Here is a 6,022-nt window from a genome sequence, read left to right as displayed (position 1 = left end):
CCTCCCCATAAGTCCATTTTTTTAGGTTTTTTACTCGGGCCAGGCTCTAAAGCATGTCCATCAAGGACATGTTTAGTTTGTCCAGTCCTCCCTTGAGTCTTAAATCCCTGCGTTTCCTCCCCATAAGTCCATTTTTTTAGGTTTTTTACTCGGGCCAGGCTCTAAAGCATGTCCATCAAGGAGAGCGTTAACATAGATGCGTGCCATTGATTGCTATTTCAGGGTTTCACGAGGACCTACAGCCTCCAGGGCTTTAAGCAAAGCTATGGGAGGTCCACCCAGAGGATGGACCATCGAAGGTTACTAAGAACTAAGTCTTTCCCTATGAGTAGAAATGTATTTTCTTTCATCATGAAATCCTGTGAAGTTGTTAATAGGCAGTTACGTAAATATTTCTCCTTGTCGGGACTTGTAAATGGCTTACTGTCTGCCTGAGCTATGCTTCCAGCTCTTTTGACTGCCTATAGAGTGCTGTGTCACATGCTTTTGCTAGACAGATGTTTTTGTGTTGTAACATCTGTAAGTTGCGTTGGTGGTATAGTGGTGAGCATAGCTGCCTTCCAAGCAGTTGACCCGGGTTCGATTCCCGGCCAACGCAAGTGTGTTTTTTTTCCCCCCTGTCTGCTTTTCTAGTTCTGGTATGAGCGTATCACAGTCTTCTACATTCCTAAAAGTCACAATAATGTGTACAACAGGACAAAATTGGTTCATAAATTAAAATACAATACATTATTGCGAGATTAAGAGAGGCCCAGTCTAGGTACTGTCCTGCTGTTGTACCGAGTTGTCCCACTACGCCCCTTATTGGCCATGTGGCATCATGAGCGGTATGAATTAATTAAATGCAAGATAAAAAGGATAATAACAGTTCTAAGAGGAGTGTAAGGTTTGCACATATGCAGGAAAGAAAACCCAGGGGAACAAAGGCAGGGACGGCATTACCCCTGTACAGCCCCCTGTGGCCACCCTTGGATCTACAGGCTACAGAACATTTCACTTTCTTCAAAGCAGACATTATTATTATCTTTTATTTTATACAGCACCAACAATTAAGCAGAACTTCCTAAAGTACATCCATTCAAAGGATATGACGAAAGGAGAAGTGACAAAGACAGGTAAAGAAACCTCTGGGTTTCTTCCGGAGGCTCCAGGGCGATTCCCCTGGAGCCTCCGGGAGAAACCCAGAGAGTTCCCAGGCATGGTTCCCATGCAAGAGCTAAAGAGTCTGTGTCACATGCTTTTGCTAAACAGATGTTTTTGTGTTTGCACATCTGTAAGTTGCGTTGGTGGTATAGTGGTGAGCATAGCTGCCTTCCAAGCAGTTGACCCGGGTTCGATTCCCGGCCAACGCAAGCATTTTTTTTTTCCCTGTCTGCTTTTCTGGTTCTGGTATGAGCGTATCACAGTCTTCTACATACCTAAAAGTCACAATAATGTGTACAACAGGACAAAATTGGTTCATAAATTAAAATACAATACATTATTGCGAGATTAAGAGAGGCCCAGTCTAGGTACTGTCCTGCTGTTGTACCGAGTTGTCCCACTATGCCCCTTATTGGCCATGTGGCATCATGAGCGGTATGAATTAATTAAATGCAAGATAAAAAGGATAATAACAGTTCTAAGAGGAGTGTAAGGTTTGCACATATGCAGGAAAGAAAACCCAGGGGAACAAAGGCAGGGACGGCATTACCCCTGTACAGCCCCCTGTGGCCACCCTTGGATCTGCAGGCTACAGAACATTTCACTTTCTTCAAAGCAGACATTATTATTATCTTTTATTTTATACAGCACCAACAATTAAGCAGAACTTCCTAAAGTACATCCATTCAAAGGATATGACGAAAGGAGAAGTGACAAAGACAGGTAAAGAAACCTCTGGGTTTCTTCCGGAGGCTCCAGGGCGATTCCCCTGGAGCCTCCGGAAGAAACCCAGAGAGTTCCCAGGCACGGTTCCCATGCAAGAGCTAAAGAGTCTGTGTCACATGCTTTTGCTAAACAGATGTTTTTGTGTTTGCACATCTGTAAGTTGCGTTGGTGGTATAGTGGTGAGCATAGCTGCCTTCCAAGCAGTTGACCTGGGTTCGATTCCCGGCCAACGCAAGCATTTTTTTTTTCCCTGTCTGCTTTTCTGGTTCTGGTATGAGCGTATCACAGTCTTCTACATACCTAAAAGTCACAATAATGTGTACAACAGGACAAAATTGGTTCATAAATTAAAATACAATACATTATTGCGAGATTAAGAGAGGCCCAGTCAAGGTACTGTCCTGCTGTTGTACCGAGTTGTCCCACTATGCCCCTTATTGGCCATGTGGCATCATGAGAGGTATGAATTAATTAAATGCAAGATAAAAACCCAGGGGAACAAAGGCAGGGACGGCATTACCCCTGTACAGCCCTCTGTGGCCACACTTGGATCTGCAGGCTACAGAACTTTTCACTTTCTTCAAAGCAGACATTATTATTATCTTTTATTTTATACAGCACCAACAATTAAGCAGAACTTCCTAAAGTACATCCATTCAAAGGGTATGACAAAAGGAGACAGGACAAAGACAGGTAAAGAAGCGGCGCTTCCCCTGGAGTCTCCAGAAGAAACCCAGAGAGTTCCCAGGCATGGTTACCATGCAAGAGCTAAAGAGTCTGCGTCACATGCTTTTGCTAGACAGATGTTTTTGTGTTGTAACATCTGTAAGTTGCGTTGGTGGTATAGTGGTGAGCATAGCTGCCTTCCAAGCAGTTGACCCGGGTTCGATTCCCGGCCAACGCATGTAATTTTTTTTTCCCTGTCTGCTTTTCTGGTTCTGGTATGAGTGTATCACAGTCTTCTACATACCTAAATGTCACAATAATGTGTACAACAGGACAAAATTGGTTCATAAATTAAAATACAATACATTATTGCGAGATTAAGAGAGGCCCAGTCTAGGTACTGTCCTGCTGTTGTACCGAGTTGTCCCACTATGCCCCTTATTGGCCATGTGGCATCATGAGAGGTATGAATTAATTAAATGCAAGATAAAAACCCAGTGGAACAAAGGCAGGGACGGCATTACCCCGGTACAGCCCTCTGTGGCCACCCTTGGATCTGCAGGCTACAGAACATTTCACTTTCTTCAAAGTAGACATTATTATTATCTTTTATTTTATACAGCACCAACAATTAAGCAGAACTTCCTAAAGTACATCCATTCAAAGGGTATGACAAAAGGAGACAGGACAAAGACAGGTAAAGAAGCGGCGCTTCCCCTAGAGTCTCCAGAAGAAACCCAGAGAGTTCCCAGGCACGGTTACCATGCAAGAGCTAAAGAGTCTGTGTCACATGCTTTTGCTAGACAGATGTTTTTGTGTTGTAACATCTGTAAGTTGCGTTGGTGGTATAGTGGTGAGCATAGCTGCCTTCCAAGCAGTTGACCCGGGTTCGATTCCCGGCCAACGCAAGCGTGTTTTTTTTCCCCCTGTCTGCTTTTCTAGTTCTGGTATGAGCGTATCACAGTCTTCTACATTCCTAAAAGTCACAATAATGTGTACAACAGGACAAAATTGGTTCATAAATTAAAATGTATAAATACAATACATTATTGCGAGATTAAGAGAGGCCCAGTCTAGGTACTGTCCTGCTGTTGTACCGAGTTGTCCCACTATGCCTCTTATTGGCCATGTGGCATCATGAGAGGTATGAATTAATTAAATGCAAGATAAAAACCCAGGGGAACAAAGGCAGGGACGGCATTACCCCGTTACAGCCCCCTGTGGCCACCCTTGGATCTGCAGGCTACAGAACATTTCACTTTCTTCAAAGCAGACATTATTATTATCTTTTATTTTATACAGCACCAATAATTAAGCAGAACTTCTTAAAGTACATACATTCAAAGGGTATGACAAAAGGAGACAGGACAAAGACAGGTAAAGAAGCGGCGCTTCCCCTGGAGTCTCCAGAAGAAACCCAGAGAGTTCCCAGGCACGGTTACCATGTGAGAGCTTAAGAGTCATCACGCAAGATCTTGGGAATCTCTTTGTTGGATACTGGCACTGATTCCTTGACAAACCGGATTACAATTTAAAAAATGGGATCTATAAATCAAGCTAGAAGACAACTTTCAGGAGAAAACCTCTCGATGCAAAACAACTGAGGAGGCACCTGTCCTGGTATCAAGCTTTTTGTACAAGCTATACCTATTTTTTTTAACCCACTTTCTATTGTGGAGGCAAGTTGGGATATGTGTGACCTGACTGCCAACTTGCTGTAAACACAAGTTAATTAGCTGCAATACATTTAATCAACTGGGGTTGAGTCCAATCCATGTGAGTCCTTGTAGAAACTGTGAAGTTGAGGTTGATCGCTTGATCTATACGCTAATGTAATAGCCTTCTCCAGGACATAGAATATAGAAAAAAAGGTCGGGATATAGGTGAGTGTGGGACTCACCTCTTCATTTTGGGGCTGTCCTGAAGAATGTCCTGGGATGGGTGTCAATTCCACGTGCTGTCTAAACCAAATTGCCAGCCTGACCTCTAAAAACAATGATATCAGAGCCAGGGTAAGATAGCACCAGGCCCTTGCCACCCATGCTTGTACCGTTAAACTAAGCACAGTGTGGAGGTTGTAGTCAATGTGAACTATTCTACAATTTGTAATGTGGCCCCTACTTCCAGTTCTGAAACTAGTGGACATCAGTGTTACGGCCATGAAAAACTGCTGAGATCCTCTACAGCTATAACAACCAGTAACAAAAAATGCCAGGGCCCCCCCAGTTAAACAAGCCTCAACCACCCAACGGATTGTAAGCTCTCAAGACCCAGGCCTTCTTCTCCTGTTACCCCAATATGCTCTAAGGTGCGTTAATGTTATCGTCAGTTTCAAATTGTCCATGTTAAATGTTTTCACTGTTCCCTGCTGCAGCTGCGCTACTGAATCTGCTGGCGCTATATGAATAATTGTAATGCAACATTGCCTTAAGATTCATAAGGAGCTCCAAGCTGTATACACCCGAGAAAAAAAGGATTGTGGTATTTCAGAATGTCACCGAAAAAGAAAACCACAGAGAGGTGTAAATACTCTTTGATACGCTCCATATTTGTTCTTTTATGTTTGACATGAAACAGAGCAGCAGATCTTGTTAAATACCATAAAAGTTTACATATCCCATTTCGTAACGCATTTCGCAGGCTATATATTTATACCCACGGCCTATTAAAGCCGCGTGCGGCCACCGGCACAGATGGTCTTTAAAGGGATAAGTTCTTTTTCCTTAGAGCTAATCTTCGCTTGAGGTTCTTATTATACAGCGTGGGTGGCGTGACCCTGGAAGAGGAAGAGTTAAAAATGCATCTGGTAAGGTAAGGCAAAAGGAAGAATTGGGAATAATATTGTGGGGGGGGGGAGATGAATTTGGGGTTCCATCTACAAAAAGAGAATCGCCCCAATTAGTACAGGGACTCCGAGACATATTACTGGCTGCAAAGGGGTTAAAAGATAAATGCCATGGAAACCCGAGCCAGACGTAGGACTAGATTGAAAAAAATTGGGTGGGGGATATGGAATAACATATGAATTATTTAAAAGTCAGAGAAAAGCATATCTGATGGGAGTGCTGAGCAGTAAATACATATTATATTACATTTTCTTTAATCTGTCTTTCCCTCTAGACTGTAAGCTCTTGAGCCGGGCCCTCCTCACCTGTTGTCTCTGTTAGCCAAGTTGTTATGTTACATATTACTTGTTATGTCCTGTCCACCCATTGTACAGCGCTACGGAATTTGATGGCGCTATATAAAACAATAAATAATAATTCGTATTCCCCCTCAACCCCCAAGCCGACTTCTAGTTCTGTACCATTCTGTCTTAACATATATTCTATGTTATGTTTTAATGTTATTATTCATTCTTACCGTCTCTCTAATCTAACAGCGCTACGGGATCGCTTGGCGCTCTATAAATACATGTAATATTTCTTTAACTAAATAAAGCAGTCTCTGGAGCGGGGGCAGAATTTCCGCGGTCTCGTGTTCATTT

General features: G+C 42.9%; 5 non-coding genes across 5 annotated transcripts; all 5 read left to right on the top strand.

The window, feature by feature from the left end:
- Positions 1-526: 526 nt before the first annotated feature.
- TRNAG-UCC (transfer RNA glycine (anticodon UCC)) lies at positions 527-598 on the top strand. Its single transcript has one exon. It is a non-coding gene; the product is annotated as a tRNA-Gly (tRNA).
- A 682-nt stretch (positions 599-1,280) lies between these two features.
- TRNAG-UCC (transfer RNA glycine (anticodon UCC)) lies at positions 1,281-1,352 on the top strand. The gene has a single exon. It is a non-coding gene; the product is annotated as a tRNA-Gly (tRNA).
- A 679-nt stretch (positions 1,353-2,031) lies between these two features.
- Positions 2,032-2,103, top strand: TRNAG-UCC (transfer RNA glycine (anticodon UCC)). Its single transcript has one exon. It is a non-coding gene; the product is annotated as a tRNA-Gly (tRNA).
- A 598-nt stretch (positions 2,104-2,701) lies between these two features.
- Positions 2,702-2,773, top strand: TRNAG-UCC (transfer RNA glycine (anticodon UCC)). Its single transcript has one exon. It is a non-coding gene; the product is annotated as a tRNA-Gly (tRNA).
- Positions 2,774-3,371: 598 nt separating this feature from the next.
- TRNAG-UCC (transfer RNA glycine (anticodon UCC)) lies at positions 3,372-3,443 on the top strand. Its single transcript has one exon. It is a non-coding gene; the product is annotated as a tRNA-Gly (tRNA).
- The last annotated feature ends 2,579 nt before the right edge of the window (positions 3,444-6,022 follow it).

The sequence above is a fragment of the Spea bombifrons genome, chromosome 4 (assembly GCF_027358695.1).
Source record: "Spea bombifrons isolate aSpeBom1 chromosome 4, aSpeBom1.2.pri, whole genome shotgun sequence".
NCBI classification, from domain to species: Eukaryota; Metazoa; Chordata; class Amphibia; order Anura; family Pelobatidae; genus Spea; species Spea bombifrons.
The sequence above is the reverse complement of the archived record's forward strand: the minus strand, read 5'-3'. Positions and strand labels throughout refer to the sequence as shown.